This window comes from Myxine glutinosa, chromosome 3, assembly GCF_964187855.1.
Source record: "Myxine glutinosa chromosome 3, kmMyxGlut1.1, whole genome shotgun sequence".
NCBI classification, from domain to species: domain Eukaryota; kingdom Metazoa; phylum Chordata; class Myxini; order Myxiniformes; family Myxinidae; genus Myxine; species Myxine glutinosa.
Genome location: NC_136263.1, coordinates 7,703,996 through 7,721,802, shown reverse-complemented (window position 1 = coordinate 7,721,802; position 17,807 = coordinate 7,703,996).

Below are 17,807 nucleotides of genomic sequence, written 5' to 3'. Positions count from 1 at the left end.
TTGTGCCAGTTGTTCATGACAATGTCCCTTGTTTGTGAAAATAACTTTTTTGGAGGTTAAGGCTGCAGGTGAGTTCATCAATCAGTAATTTTCCCATCTGTGTGTATTTTTGTTTCATATCTCCGGGCAAGTTTGTGTGCTCAAACTTTGCTGGGAATTAATTGCTGTGTTAGTCATGCGATGAATTTTTGATTAGCAAATGTTTGGTAGCAACTTGAGGTTGTCAAATGACATCCTGTTACATGGAACCGCTGTGCATTTATTTGATTAAACTTAGAGACAATTATTCTGTTTGATACGATGTTTCCTTCACTTGTGTGATGTGTTTGCTGTGAGGTAAGTTTGAGTGTTTCATTGATGTGCACGTGATTCTGCCAGATTTTTCTAACATTGTGTACCAGCAAATAGCACCTGTCATTTCACTGACGGGAACACTAAGAGAGGGAGAGAGGGAGAGAGAGAGAGAGAGAGCAGAGAGAGGGGGGTAGAGAGAGAGATTGGGAGGGGAGGGGGGGAGAGGAGGGAGGAGGAAGGGTGAGGGAGTAAGAAGGGAGGAGAGGATAGTGATGCGGGGAGGGGGAGAGCAAAGAACGGAGGAGAGCGAGGAAGAGGGGGAGTGTGGATCTATGCCTCACCACACATCGCTATACAGTATACACTAGGAGGGAGGGATGGGAGGAGTGGGGTGGAAGAGGGAGGGAGAGAGAAGTAGGAGAGAGAGAGGTGTGGGAGGAGAGAGTGCTGCACTTTATTAGGATGGGGTGGGCGAGGAGGGGACACAGAGAAAGAGAGAGGGTAGAGGGGTGGGGTGGAGAAAAAGAGAGAGGAAGGTGAGATGGTGGGAGAAGTTAGCAAAGAGAATGTTATATACTGAAACGCAAAAGAAACTTACCACCTTTGAAACCTTTAAATATCAACAATAACACTGCGTGTAGTAAATGTGTGAACTTATTTGTGGACAATAGTGTCCTCACTGTCAGACAAAACGGTCACGGATGGTCACTTGAACCTTCAATGGTCACTTCATAGCACAGCTGTTGAACAGCCGTTTTGACCGTCAGTGATTAGCCAAGGGGTACGGGATGATTTTAATGAGCTGCACGTGATGTCTTGATATTGGCTTTAAAAAGGCCAGTGCAAAATGGGCATTTTGACCGAAAAATTTGACCATTTTGACCAACTTCAAAAAGACCGAAAACGCAAAAGAAACTTACCACCTTTGAAACCTTTAAATACCCAGAACTGAGACCTGAGACCACCCAGAACTGAGAACCTTTCAGCATGACAACGCTCGTCCCCATGCTGCTCGCTTTACCACTGCATTTCTCCAAGGCGAGAACATCAACACCATGCAGTGGCCTGCACTCTCCCCTGACCTGAATCCCATGGAGCACCTGTGGGATGAGCTTGGGAGACACGTAGTTGGCAGGGCCAGGACATGGGCAGAGCTGCTTCAGACATTGAGGACTGAGTGGGACAGAATCCAGCAGCAATCCATCCAAAGACTGGTAGGCAGTATACGCCGACGATGCACTGCCTGTATCCAAAACAATGGTGGCCACACACGCTATTGAAAGGGGACTGACATTACACCCTGTGCTGTTCTGTACTGTAGAACAAACTGATGAGATGGTGTATCTTGGTCAAAAACTTGACATGTCATCAATAAAATGCCAATGTTTCAATTAGCAATTGTTGGTTTGTTTTATTTTGAACTGTTACAATTTTATTACATTTCAAACAAGTGGTAAGTTTCTTTTGCGTTTTCGGTCTTTTTGAAGTTGGTCAAAATGGTCAAAATGGTCAAATTTTTCGGTCAAAATGCCCATTTTGCACTGGCCTTTTTAAAGCCAATATCAAGACATCACGTGCAGCTCATTAAAATCATCCCGTACCCCTTGCCTAATCACTGACAGTCAAAACGGCTGTTCAACAGCTGTGCTATGAAGTGACCATTGAAGGTTCAAGTGACCATCCGTGACCATTTTGTCTGACAGTGAGGACACTATTGTCCACAAATAAGTTCACACATTTACTACACGCAGTGTTATTGTTGATATTTAAAGGTTTCAAAGGTGGTCAGTTTCTTTTGCGTTTTCGGTCTTTTTGAAGTTGGTCGAAATGGTCAAATTTTTCGGTCAAAATGCCCATTTTGCATTGGCCTTTTTAAAGCCAATATCAAGACATCACGTGCAGCTCATTAAAATCATCCCGTACCCCTTGGCTAATCACTGACAGTCAAAACGGCTGTTCAACAGCTGTGCTATGAAGTGACCATTGAAGGTTCAAGTGACCATCCGTGACCGTTTTGTCTGACAGTGAGGACACTATTGTCCACAAATAAGTTCACACATTTACTACACGTAGTGTTATTGTTGATATTTAAAGGTTTCAAAAAGTGGTAAGTTTCTTTTGCGTTTCAGTATATTATGATTTATGACCACACACACACACACACACACACACACACACACACACACACACACACACACACACACTAATCAAATAGCAAAGTCAAAGCCATAAACAAACTAGCAGTGCAAGTGTTCCAGTACATTTGCAGATTAATAAACTGGCCACAAGCGGATATCAAACTAAATATTGAACAAGGAAACTCCTCACAGGCCACACAATGTTCTAGAAAATCAGTGTCGGAATGGGACTTAGAACTTGGGACTCAGAGGACTCAGAGAAAGGAGCAACGGATATATTTATTAGAACTCGTTTACACAAGCTTGCGGAAAACACAATGTCGCTTGAAGCTCACGAAATGACCAACACTACAACAAGGTGCTCTGAAGTAATTCGATTTAAACTTGCTATATATAAAGAATATTAGGGTGTGGCTTTAGCTCACAAGATACAGAGAAAGAATGGGCTCATTGGTCCCCCCACCATTAGTCCCATCCTGTTGTTCAGTTAGTTAAAGGAAGTTCATCCAAGGCCACTCATGGGTTAGCTCAGATAAGGAGATGGTCAGCAATATGTGGCAACATGTTTACAACTTTCTTTATAGAGACTTGGGTTGGGGAAGTACAAAGGGAGTGGACACTCATAAATGTGTCAGCCTACAGGATATTGGCAAAGTCTTGTGGGAGGCTGAGAGATAGCAGCTGCAACCAAGGCCACAAAAGGGGAACAAGGGATTATGCCAATACAGGGCAAGAGCTCACAAGCACAGAACTCCTTATTAGGGTATTACACATCCTCAATGCACAAGAAAGGACTAAGTATTTTAAAAGAATACAGCAATCAGTCAAAACAAAACATATAATTGGTTATGCTTGGTAATTGGTAGAGCAGCAAGAATTAACAAAGGGGGAGGGGAATAACAGCTCCCCACATACCGCCCTTTTGGATCTAAGATACAACGTTATCTACGAGCCAATCAAAGGCCTTTATTTCAAACAAAGCAGAAACAAAACAAATCAGGAAAGTCATTCAACATATCACGCGAAGGCAGCCCAGTGAGCATGTAGTGCCCAAAGCACTCCACATCGCACCCAGCAGGATGATTCGCGTCTATGTGAGTATGCAATGTAAGTCCGTAAAGACAGGGTGGTCAAATGGCATGTAAAATCCTCTGAGAGTATTGAAAGAGACAGTGTAAAAGGTTCACTAAACATACCACGCGGATGCAGCCCAGTGAGCATGTCCCGCACCCAAAGTACCACACATCGCACTCAGCAGGATGATCCGCGGGTATGTGGGTGTATGTGGGTGTATGTGGGTGTATGATGTAAGTCAGGTGTAGATGGGTGTATGATGTGAGACCGTAGAGGCATGAAGATCGAATAGCGTGTCAGATCCACAACGAAGACCTCTGGTTCAGCCGGGGTCCACACCCAGGAGGATCTCCCGACCCACCCTTGGTCCACAGAGGTGCGGCCAGGACTCCCCCCTGACAGGAGCTTGCCCAAGCTTCCCCAGGTGAAATCCTTGTAGATCTTCAGCGCTCAATCGATATTCATGTTCATGAGGTCTCTTATATGCTGGTGATCTGGGGAAGACACAACGTCATCAGTATCAGGTGGCTTAAACCTATGGGCAAAAAACAAAGCATAACGGTCCAAAGGAGGGAGAGAAACTTCCTTTGGGTCAAAGTCGAAGTCGTCCGAGGCGATGCTGCTTCCACCGCCGTTATCCATGGGCGAATCTTCAAGACAATCAGATTCGGAACTCAGAGTATCTCCAATGTTGAGTCCCTCACCATCCAGGCTCGGGTTTGCAGTTGGGTCCAAATCCAGGATTGGGTCAGTGACGTTTGACTCACTGTGAGCTTGTGAGACATAAAGGTGAGCTCATGAAACATAAAGAGGCAAAGCCTGCATTGAGACATAAACATCAGTCGAGGACCCTTGCAAGTGGCCCACATCATCATCGGAATCATCATCAGTAACATTATTCTCAGGTTGCTTAGGCCTGCGGCGTAGGCGGCCAGCAACAGTCATAGCCTTACACATCGAGAAAAAACGAGAGGTCTCCCTTAGGTACTCGTTGGCGTCTGCATGCGACATGTTGGGGTCCAGAGTAATCGGCGTCCTGGCAGCCTGAAATGCTCTGAGGTCCGCAACTGTGTAATCAAAATCATTATCGGTAACATCAACGACGGAAGAACAATCTTCAGAAGCGGAGATCTCATTGTCGCGGCCCAGTGACTCGTTCGGGTCGTCGTTCCAGGATCCGCGATCTGCAGTCACGTCGACGGCCGGAGTGTCATCTGGACCCACGGTCAGCTTGTCGGTCATCACCATGGCCTTTTCTGGTGTCGTCTTCAGTGTCCATCCTGTGGTAAACTTTCTCACACACGCAAGGACTAAAGCCTTGATTAGTACACAACAAACCACGATTCCAAGGACTACTGCCAAGGCGGTCAATATCCACTTTACTATCGTACCTGTCCATCCTTTAAACCAGTCAGTAAGCCACTGGTGGGAGGCTTCTCGATCCATTTGATCCTTTGTCAATATATGAGCACTTTCTCTTAACCTTATAATAGCAGCACTGACCCCTTGTGAAGGATCAGGAATAAAAGTACAACATTTACCCTTAATTATCCCACATACCCCTCCTCGTTCTGCCAGTAGCATATCTAACGCAACCCTATTTTGCATAACCATTGTACGCAGGTGGACAACCGTGTCCAACATTTCGTCATGTGCTGTAGCGGTGTCGTTGGCCACTCTTTCTAAGATTAACGCAATTTTGTCAATGCGGTAACTGTTCATGACCGTCCCAGCCCATGGGAAGAAGAAACTAACGGCTTTCTCCAAATCAGCGCCGTGTAAGGTAGTGGTGTCGTCGTCGTGCCAATAGGTGCTTCGTTGTGTCCTTATGAGTGCAGTGGTATTATGCAAGTGTTGTCGCATTTCCATCTCTGGGAAAACTGATCCTAAATAGCAAATTCCTCCCCAATTATCAGGTAAATACGGGTAAGCTTTATTCCCGCATACAAACATGGTCCCGTGCGGAGCCACTAAATGGGTGGTCATGCAAGTGAGAAGGCCTGGGATAGTGTTTGTCCTGTTCTCCCCTCTCCATGCCAACTGGAGGTGTGTGAGGTTATGTAATGGCAAACTTGTAACATTCACTGACAACCTGTGTTTCCCTTTCCTAGGGTCCGCGGGGAGGGTATCTCTACACACGGATTTGCCTACCATTACTTGGCCCTTTCCTTCTAAGCAGAGGGCCCCCCTTGCCGGCTTGACCCAAACCGGCGCCGGACGTTCCTCAAAGTGTCGGGACTGGATGGGGTGGGAGTACTGAAAAACTTGTTTACACGCGGTTCCGTCAGAACCTTGGCTTGTCAGGGTTGTACTAATGCATTTGGTGTCTAGTGGCTTCGAGCACAAATCATTGAGTGATAGGGGTAACACTACCATTGGTATTCCTGCTGTGCTGGTGCGGGGAAGGTGCATACACATCCAACACCGTGTCCTATTCTGTACTGTGGCCATATGCCGTGCGACCTTCCAGTATGTGTTCTCCTCTGGCTCCCTTCTTACTTCCTGGGCAGGAGGGGGTTTAATGACGTAGGCGGCGCAACTAGGCCGGAATTGGTGTTGGGTATCTCCCGTCTTTCTGTTCCTTCTAATCAGCGTGCGCGGGGGCCATATTCCACATTCAAGTATTATCGTGGTGTGTGGGCCGACGAGGGCATGCGACAGTAGGAGAGTAGTATTGTCGATGCCCGTGCCCCATTGATATCCTGCGGCGGCGTGACTATTCACGGTCCCAGTAAACTTTCCATTTTTCACTTTTCTAATTTTAGTTAAGACTATGCGTGGGGTTGTCATGCGTGCCTGTGGTGTCCCATTGTGTACCACCATGGCTTCCATCCATCTTACAGATAACCACTTGAAATGTGTCTCCAACTCACAGCAATGTACTACTATCCCCTGTCCCCGGGGAGCCGTTATGTATTTGACGGGGTAAAGTTTAAATAACGTGTAGTTGTCGTGTCCTGGGTATTTGGGGAGATCCTCTCTCAGTGGGTTAAACTGCAGAAGCCTATCTTTGGCAGGGTTTGTTAGGCCGCTGCCCAGAATTCCCATCATCATGACCATCATCGCCGCCCTTAGGAGACTGTAGTGCCCTAAACGGTGCATTGTCTTCAGCAGTGTGAGGTGCGGTGTCTTGTGTGGCTTGTGGTGTGGGAATGGACAACTTACAATGGGTGGCGTGGATCCACGAAGGTTTACCCTCGCAGAAGACTGCCGTCGGTGTGACCAGTAGTACCTGGAATGGTCCCTTCCACCGTGGCTCCAAAGCAGCTTTGCGGGTGAAGTGCTTTACGAGCACCCAGTTGCCGGCTTGGAAGTCGTGGATGGCGTGGCCTATTGGTTCAGACAGCGCCTCTCGTACTCGAGCATGGATGCTGCGTGCCACATTGGACAAGCCTATGCAAAATCTCAAAAGCATGTCATCCATCACCGGCAAAGCAAGGGTGGACATGTCCGTTGGTGCTGAAACGGGCAAGCTCATAGGTCGTCCCATTAATATTTCGTGGGGGGAAAGGCCCGTAGTGCGACCCGGGGTGGAACGGATGCTCATCAATGCAAGCGGGAGAGCCTCCGGCCACTTCAAGCCTGTGTCTGCGCAAAGTTTCGCTAGTTTATTTTTTAAAGTCTTATTCGTTCGTTCCACAAGTCCCGATGACTGTGGGTGGTAAACTCAATGGAAGGACTGTTTCACGCCCAACGCCTTCAGGATGCCCGTGACCACCTGCGCCGTGAAATGGCCCCCTTGATCTGACGAAATTATCTGGGGGATGCCAAATCTGCACATAAAATCCCGCACGAGGCGCTTCACTACTGTCGGGGCATCGGACTTGACGCATGGATAGGCTTCGACCCATTTGGTGAATGTATCTACGATTACCAACACGTAGCGAAATGACATGCTTGGTTCCAATTCCGTGAAATCGAACTCGATATTTGCGAACGGCCCACTTGGCGGGGGCCGTCCCCCGTCATGTGCATGTCTCGGTGGCGCCCCTCTATTGTGTTGCTGGCAGACCACACACGATCGGCACACTTCGGATACAATCCGTGACAGTCCTGGTGCCGCCCAAGTGTAGTTTATCTGTCCCATCACCCCCCTCTGGCACACATGACCATTTTGATGTGCCATGCGTGCCAGCCAAGGCAGTAAGGCCTGGGGTGCTATAGGTTTCTCGTCAAGGGTCCACATTTCCCCTGGCCCAGGGCGTATCGCCCCCCGTTTGAGCCAGTCCTCGTGTTCGGCCATCGGCGCAGCGTTTTGCAAGTTTATGATATCGTCCTTAGTTGGTGTGGCGGGTGGTCCCACAGTCGGTATGTCAGCAATCTGTGCAGATGTCGCCTTTGCTCGTGTCACCATCGGCATGTTGCGTTCTATCTGCTGGTTGGCGGCCTTTCCTGCCACCTCGTCCGCCCTTGCATTGCCCCGGGCAACGTCAGTGTCTGCCCTTTGGTGGCCACGACATTTAATTACCGCGATAGCGCGGGGAAGTAAAATGCTTCGGAGGAGCCCTTCCACCAACGCGCCATTCTTTATCACTGAACCGGCAGATGTGAGAAAACCTCTCATCTTCCAGGTGGCCCCTTTGTCGTGGACTACGCTGTGAGCATAGGCCGAATCTGTGTAAATGTTAACAGCAAGGCCTTCCGCCAAGCTGCACCCTCTGGTCAAGGCGCACAGCTCCGCCTGCTGTGCGGAAAATGTAGGTGGAAGACGCCCGCTTTCTACCGTCTCGCTATCCGAGCACACAGCGTACCCGGACAACAGGGACCCGTCCCATGCGCGCCTAGCTGATCCATCGACATAAAATGTACTGTCGGGGTAGTCTAGGGGATTGTCCTTTAAATCTGATCGCACCGTGGAGACTAGCTGCACAACGTCGGCGCACACATGGGGTTCGCCCTCCTCAGGGGTGGGCATCAGTGAGGCTGGGTTGAGTGTCGTGCAACGTTCGATCGTGATGTTGGCTGCAGTGATCAGTGCGGATTCATATTGCATTAATCTAGTGTTGGACAAATGCTGTGTGCTTCACTGTAACAACAGCGAAGTGACGCAATGCGGTACCCGTAGCGTTACTGGGTGTCCCATAACAATGTCCGCGGTTCTTTCTACTGCATACCTGGCCGCTGCCACAGCTTGCAGGCACACCGGAAACCCTCATTCGACCGGGTCTAACTTTTTACTAAAGTAGGCCACCGGCCGCTCCTTATCCCCATGGGTCTGTGTCAAAACTGACTGGGCGAAACCTCCCACGGCGTGAGTGTAAAGGGAAAATGGTTTCGCATAATCCGGGAGTCCTAATGACGGTGCCGTGACCAACGCCTTTTTCAGCCCTACAAAACATCGCTTCAATTCATCCGTCCATACCAATTCGTCCGGGGCGTTTGATTTGGTCGCCTCGTACAGTGGCTTAGCCAGCAGCGCAAAATCAAGTATCCAAGTGCGGCAGTATCCCGTCATACCTAGGAAGCGCAGCATTTGCCGTTGCGATCATGGGCGAGGCATCTCCATGATAGCGGTCACCCGTCCAGCATCCAATTCCCATTTCCCATGCGAAATGGCGTGTCCCAAGTAAGTTACAACCTTCCGCACAAATTGAAGTTTTGGTCTGCCTACTTTGTGGCCTTTGGCCGCCAAGGCCTTTAATAGGGCCATGGAATCCTTTTCGCACGCCTCCTTAGAAGGGGAGCAAATCAACAAATCGTCAATGTATTGCAACAACACTGAACCTCCCTTCAATTCCACATCCGGCAGGTCGCGGTGCAGCGCCCGGGAAAACAGAGTGGGGCTATCTGAAAACCCCTGAGGTAGTACTGTCCAAGTATACTGTCCCCCCTATGGGTGAAAGCGAACAAGTATTGTGACTCAGCCGCGATGGGCACAGAGAAAAACGCAGAACAAAGGTCAATAACTGTGAAGTATGTTGCGTCCGGCGGAATTGACATCATAAGGGTCTCTCCATTCGGCACTAGTGGGTGTATGCCTTGTATCACCTTGTTCACCTCCCTTAAATCCTGTACAAACCTCCATTTATCTTTTGTCGGCTTTTTTACTGGCAGAATTGGTGTATTACATGGGCTGTTAGTTTCCACGATAATTTTCTGCTCCACCAGGGATTGAATTACTGGTGCTATGCCTACGTCGGCCTCGGGTCATAGCTTATACTGTTTCACGTTCGGCAAGCGCATTCCCGGCTGCACTGATATCACTAAAGGTTCGGCGTCTCGCATCCGTCCAACCTCATCGTCGCTCTGAGGCCATAAATCGTCTGGCACCTCCGCCAGGAGGTAGTCTGACTCACCCGGGTCCGTAAGCACTGCCCTCATGGCATAGGTGCCCTTAGGGGGCAACTCTGCCTCTTCGAACACTCCATCCCTCAGTTGTGTCTTAATGTCAATCGAGAACCCTTCATCGTTATTGAGCCATCTCACAGTCCAGCGGCCCCTCTTAAACCAATAACCTTGTAAGGGAACTTCCTGTAATCGCCCCACCATCCAACCTACACTTTCCAGCGGCCACCCCTTGGCAGTAGTGAGGGTAACATGGGCAGCCGCTCCTTTGGGGTATTGGGTCAACGCACGCTGACTCGCGGATAGGATTACCTCGATACCTATCCCCTCACGGCCGATCCATATCCGTGATAAGTGTAGAGGCGTGCGCTTGCCCAGCTTTTCCTTAACCTTTTCTCGATAATCCTCGTCCTCGCCCTTTGCATCGTAATACGCCGTGCAGTGGGGTGGATTATCCTTTAAGTGTTTTATCGAAATTTGGTGCAGTTGTAGCCAATCTCGCAGAACTGGACTGTCCAAACACACATTATCTATGATATGCGTCCAAGTAGCCAGAGCCCCTTCGTCCAAGCGCCACCAATACGCGGTGGGGCCGGGACGAGACAATGCCATCATCAATGAGCCGTGTTTAGATTCCGCGACATCTACAAAAACTCCCTGTTCTGTACATGAAATTTGACAGCCCATTCGGCACAATAAGTCCCGTCCCAGCAAATTTGTTGGGGCGGTAGTGGTCATCAAGAAATCATGTTTAGCCTCCAGCGGGCCGCATGTTACTCGCACTTCCTCCGAAATAGGAAGCGCTTGGGGTAAGCCTAAAACGCCCATTATTTGAACGTTCCTCACCGTGGGGCGCAAAGATGGCAATTGCCCCTCGTTAATTGTACTGCGGGTCGCGCCTGTATCGACAAGAAACTCTAATTGTCGTCCGTCCACGTCCAGCGTCAAGGTCGGTTCCTCTGCCGGTGTCATGGTCAAAAGAGGACACTCCTTAGGCGACCCGCCGGCGTCCCGTCAATAGGCCCCTCTATTGTCCTGGGGCGGAAACCCCTTACGAGCACTTGGGCAATCACGTCTCCAGTGTCCCATTTGCTTGCAATAAAAGCACGGTTCCTGCGGAACCGGCGGTGCGGAGGGCATAGGTCGTCCCTCTACGGCACCCCTTCCGCCCAGCCGTCGGTCTGGCGGCCCCCACTGTGACTGGTTTTCTTGTTGCCATTGCGGCGGACCCCGAGGCGGGGCCCAGGTCCCCCTCGCTCCATTCTGCATCCCACTATTGGGGGGTGGTCCAGGGGTTTGGAGAAGGGGTCTTGGTGGATACCAAATTTGGGGAGGGGGCCCTGGTATGGTCCAAGTTTGAGGGTTTTGAGGAGGAGGGGGAAGAGGGGGTGGTATTGTCCATTGTTGTCTTATCTCGTCCATGTTAATTCGTCCATGGTCTTGGTCGGTACAACCGTCGCAGTCGTTGCCTTCATGGTGGACCCACTCTCCGTTGGGGGATTGGCCCCTATAGAAAGGCCAACCCCCCCTCCAGGGGTCCTCATGACCCCGGACGGGCCCCCACTTCTGGCACTGATCGCGTATGTGGCTCTGACTCCGATCCCCCTTTTTATTTTGATTAAGTTGAGCCCGTTTCTCCTGGACATACATTTGCAATATTTCCTCCTTAATATCCTTCTTCTCCTCTAAGGAGGAGCCCGGGCATTGTTCCAGCTTGTCGCATAAATCGTTGGTTGTCATTCCCTTCTAGCCGAAAAGGACGGACTGTACCTGTTTCTTTAATGCCGGCCGAAGCCCCTCGATTAGATATTGGTTTACTAATGGTTGGGGTTGCCCTATCAGCTGCATTGGACCCAGTCCTCCCCAGCGTGCGATGGCCTTTTCCAACCTTTCCCGGTAATCTCCAATTGATTCTCCTGTCTTTTGTTTTATGGCCCCGATTTTTCCCCAGTCCGGACCTCCTGCTGGCAACAGCGCCAGCTCGATGGATTCTAGCAGCCGGACCTTCAGTTGCTCCCATTGTACTGGTGTTATCTGGCCCGCTCCTGCTGCCCTTGGATCCTCAATCGGCCACTGTGCTCTTTGTCTAGCCCTTTCCCATACCTTGGGTGGGAGCACGGATACCCCCATATGGGTTATGTCTCGATAGTCGCACTCGCCAACTAAAAACCAATTCGACATGGTTGGCACTATCTGTCGAGGGTCCTCAATAAGAAAATGTTGAATCCTTTCCCGCATTACTGTTAAAGTGGCTTCTTTCCATGGTACCCTTTCTCGAACCCCCTGACCTTGAGCATTAACTCCAATAACTTGTAAGGGGCACAATGTTTTCCTTCCTGTTATTTCCTGACATTCCAATGGGGTAGTTTGTGAGGTCTCGTTCCCATTACAGCCTACCAGTGAGGGGTATAACCCGTCCTGTCCTATCGGTGGTGGGAACCCTGCAATATCGGTCCCGTTATTTATCCCGTTAGCCCCGAGCTGTGCAAACGGATTTCCCTGGCTCGGATGGTTCTGGGGGGTAACGACCTTCGTGCCGTGGGGTATCGGCCCCGGGGGCCCGGCTACCCCGGCGACGGTAGCGGGGTTGCAGGGAGGTGGTGGCGGGAGCGCAGAAAGGATAGGTGGCGCCTGAAACCCCGGGACAGGGCTTAGGTCTGGGGCTGGGGAGGGTAGATTGGTTACTACCTCCCCTACCGCGGGGTCTGGATTTTCAACGAGCGGCATCAGTCGCGCGTTGGCCTGCCTCTCTATTTCTTTAACCGCTTCATCCTGCATTTTATTCGCCTGCTTCCTCAGGCCCTTGAGTTTTGATACCTCACCGGCCAAGCTGGCCTGTATCGACCTTGCGTGTCGCTTCATCGCTTCTTCCTTCCACCAACCAAAGACTTTCCAATAGTCAGGCGGGAAGTGTTTCGTGTCCTGTTCTAACTTTTCTAATGCCCCATACAACGCGTCCAATTTTTCCAGCGCAAAAGACCCTCCTTCGGACCACGGTTCACCTAGATCCTTAGTCAGCGCAACCCATGACTTCCCTGGTCTCGCAGCGTCATAGCCATACCTCCTAAACATGAAAAATGCTGGGGTATTTCTGAGAGGTTCACCTGCCTTTACAGTCTTATTACCCATCCTAGGAAAATTTAGTTTACCGACGTAGCCTTGTACCCGTGAGGTTCACCCGCCTCGCGAGGTACGGCCGTCTACCTAACTACTGAGAGGCCGACGTAGCCTTGTACCCATGAGGTTCGCCCGCCTCGCGAGGTACGGCCGTCAACCTAACTCCTGAGAGGCTCACCCGCCTTCACAGCTGTCTAACCTATCCTTACTTTACTTTCCTGGCGTCCTACGCCCTTATAATACTTCTAACCTTACTTATGATTCCAATGTCTCCCGGGTAGGCCTCGGATTGGGACGCCGCCCTTATCCTTACCCTCACAACCCAGAGATCTATTACCCCTTACCCTCGGGCGTCCAACGTGGGGCACTTCCCCTTACGTAACGTTACCCTAACGAGTCCATAAACAGTCAGTTGCTCCGGGACCCAAGCGGTCCGTATTTAAATTTAGGTTCGTGGATCAGGTTCGAGCAGGGAACGGAACAAACGGCACCCGAGCAAGAGAGTGGGTTACAATTTGGACTGACCCCCAGGCTATAAAGGAAAAAACAAAAGAAAACCACAGCTCACCTGACCCAGATCAATTGCCAGCTGGTCTCACCACTCACTTGCCTGGGACCGCGTCCCGGACTGCACAGACTGATCCCACCGCTGCCACCATATGTCAGAATGGGACTTAGAACTTGGGACTCAGAGGACTCAGAGAAAGGAGCAACGGATATATTTATTAGAACTCGTTTACACAAGCTTGCGGAAAACACAATGTCGCTTGAAGCTCACGAAATGACCAACACTACAACAAGGTGCTCTGAAGTAATTCGATTTAAACTTGCTATATATAAAGAATATTAGGGTGTGGCTTTAGCTCACAAGATACAGAGAAAGAATGGGCTCATTGGTCCCCCCACCATTAGTCCCATCCTGTTGTTCAGTTAGTTAAAGGAAGTTCATCCAAGGCCACTCATGGGTTAGCTCAGATAAGGAGATGGTCAGCAATATGTGGCAACATGTTTACAACTTTCTTTATAGAGACTTGGGTTGGGGAAGTACAAAGGGAGTGGACACTCATAAATGTGTCAGCCTACAGGATATTGGCAAAGTCTTGTGGGAGGCTGAGAGATAGCAGCTGCAACCAAGGCCACAAAAGGGGAACAAGGGAATATGCCAATACAGGGCAAGAGCTCACAAGCACAGAACTCCTTATTAGGGTATTACACATCCTCAATGCACAAGAAAGGACTAAGTATTTTAAAAGAATACAGCAATCAGTCAAAACAAAACATATAATTGGTTATGCTTGGTAATTGGTAGAGCAGCAAGAATTAACAAAGGGGGAGGGGAATAACAGCTCCCCACATCAGTACATCCCAAAAATATACCTGCCGTGGAAAGAAGGAGGTGGTGGCCTGATGGAACTCAATCAAGTGCACGGAACGCCGACTGTAGGATTAGGAGAGTAAGTGAAAGCTGAACAGACTACCAAATACAATTTGTGTACAAGCATGAACAGTACAAACAAGAAAAGGTATCTCTCACTCACTTTGCAAAAAAACTTCCAAAATCAGGTATGAATAGAAGAAGTCATGCACCAAACCGAAACAGCAATGAATACATCCCCAACAATTACAAAAAAGACAAAAAAAATAGAATATGAAAAACCAGCAGATATATAGTGACAACTGGGAGAAAGACAAAAGAGCAGGAAAAACATAAATAGAGTTGGACAGATTGGGGATAGACAAAGAAGGATCACTGGAATGGCTAAGAAGACGTTAGTTAAACTGGGACGGAGAATGAATCATTATTAACGCCCAAGACCAAGGACACTACACAAATGGCTTTAAAAAGATGGCAGGACTGAGTCAATCAGACAAGTGTAGTTTCTGCAAGGTAGAAACAGAAAGCACGTGTCACCTCCTATCGGGATGTAAAAAAAACTCATGTCAAAGCAGCTGTACATACAAAGGCACAACAATGTATGTAGAGTAATCCACTGGCACATGTGCAGAAATTTCAATATCCCAGTTCCAGAAAAGTAATGGAAACATGAACCAAAAGCAATCATTGAAAACAAGGACATAATGCTCACTTCATAATGATGATCCCATCCAGCGTGAACATAGAAAACAAAACATTGCGACCAGACATAGTACTCTGGAACAAAAAGCAAAATACAGCATTGCTGATTGAGATATCAGTACCCAGCGATTTTGATCTAAATAACGCAGAAATCAAGAAAATGACCAAATACCAAAACCTCAAGAAGGAAGTGAAACGATCCTGGAAGCTGAAGAGCTCCAAAATATACCTGTGGTAATTGGAGAAACGCAAATGATAAAAGAAGAACCTCACAAAGATCCTACTAACCATCCCTGGGAACATTACCATAAACAAACTACAGTTGGAGGCTGCACGGGGCTCAGTGACATTCCTGAAAAGAGTCCTTGGAACAAAACACTGAGAGCACAAAACTTTACAACTGAGTCCATGGATCGCAATCCTTCACCGAAACGGGGGTGGATACTTCGAATCCTGGGGGGACTCCGTCACACCTTCTAAAATCAAAATTATGGAGATAACAATCAACGACACACACACACACACACACACACACACACACGAATATGTGCACACAACATATATCTTTCTACAGGAACTTCCATATTTGGAAGTCATAGATGCATTCCTGGAAAACATCGTTTAAATCGAAATAATGTAAATCTAATTTCAAATGTCATTTACTTTTAAATATTGTCGCATTCCCGGGGTTAATACCCCTAGGGACGGATTATCCGATCGAGCTTATATTCCAAGGCATTCCATCCAATGACAGTGTGAATACACGCGGGGGGGGGGGGGGGGGGTGAGGGCAGCGAAGGGTAATGAAGCTCATACCTTCACGGACCCCAACAAACGTCTTCGAACCTGTTAATCAATGCAAACCGACATGGAATTAAAATGCAAGAATACCGGCTTTATTGAAAGAAATGCCGGTAACAAAATAATGCATTGTAAAATATAAAATCCTAAATGGAGCGCTCCCACATGGACCCGTATACACACAAGGGGAAAAATAAATGTGAAAGTAACAAAATGTTATCAGGTGCGTTTGCCTGATACTCAGCTCCGGTCTCGACGAGCACTGTGGTGGGATCGGTTGACGAGAGGACCGTGCGTCGAAGCGCTCAACCAATGGCGCCGGTCAATCACGCGAGCACCGAGCCATGCCGCATGCAGCCAAACATCTCAGCGCTCAATCCCAGGCCTGCCAGCACAACATGAACTCCAGCTCCCCTGAAGAGCACCAAGTCACACAGCCTCCCCTCCTTCAACGTGGCAAAGGCTCCCCATAGCTCCGAAAGGTTCTCCTCACACAGGTGCACACAAGCCAGACGCCGCCGAGAGCCAGCACGAAGGAGCGAGTGCACGAACTGCCACCGCCCATATTGAAAACCCAGCGCAAGAGGATGGTATCTGCTACCATGTACTTTCAATGCCCCTCGCGCAAGAGCGTATAAACTGCGTCTCCTTGTAATGACTTTACCCACGCAATAGAATAACTGTTACTGCATGGCACCAATGTCCCCACATAAGAGGATAAAATGTCTGGACTCAATTCTTTTATTCTCAAGGCTCTGACGTCATCCGACGACCCCTGTGCATGCTCCAATCAGTGAGTCACTCATCGCCCGACCATACCGGACCAATCACTGCACTTCAGTGCGTGGCCTCACCAACCTGCCTGATTGATGTTGCGATGTGGCAGGTGGCGGCACCAGCGGTATTGTTCAATGTCTTTTTCCGGTTACTTTTATTTAATGTTTATTTTAGGTGTGGAGTGCATGGCTGGTGTAGTGTGTGTCATAAGGAACAAGGGGAAATGTACAGAGGCGATTACATACAGGGGATTAATTACCCTTAATCCCTAACTAATTAACATAACACCACTCCTCATCATGGGGACAAAAATACACTCTTACATGACATCCGGTCTAAACGGATCCCTACTTATAGTACATGGGGGTTCTTCTTCTTCATGGAGACATACAGAGCATGGTAATCTATACACTTCTACCTGGAGTAAGGTATTTCATTGCCTACCCCCCACAAACGTAAAAATATATGGGGAAATGCGTTCCTGCAGAAAAGAACATTGAGTGAAGTTTTTTCAAAGATGAAATGAATTAAAATATTATTACAATAAAATACTGTACATCGTGGTCTGGTCGTCTTCTTTTTTCCAGTGCAGCACAAGGCTGTGAGTAATGTGGTGTGACTGAGGGTGTGGCAGTGTTGCTATAAATGCAGTGCCCCTGTAGGTTAAGCAGGAATTTGGAGCTTGTCCAGAATTCCAGGGATAGCACTCCTACTCTTCGTGAAGGACACCATGGAATATTAAACGTCCAATCAGATGAGATTTGTGGTTCAACGCCCATCCGAGAGACGTCACACCCATTGATGAATCACCCTACCTGTGAAACACCTGGATGACAGTTTATAACTCGGTCGGGATTCGAACCCAGGCTGGACAGTTTAGAGGTGAGTGTTCGTACCTCTAGGTCATTCTGCCAGCCCATCTGAAGGTGACTCAATCACATGCTGAATCTCACAGTCACGTGCCGCACACAAAATGATGATCTCCCAGGTATTCTAAGGCAGCAATTGAGATATTTCATGGGATTTGCGCTAACGATACATTCATTTGTGCGCAGATTCTGCTGGTTGCATCACTGCTGGGGGTGAGATTCGCTGGCTTTTCATTGACCCTGTAAAATTGTCAGACGTGTTGAGTACAGATGAATAAGCTGCAAATTCCAATTACGTCTTTACTATGGAAGCAAAACACCCAAGTAGATTCGAGTTGACTGACACGGATGAGTTAAGAGCAATCCCGACTGTCG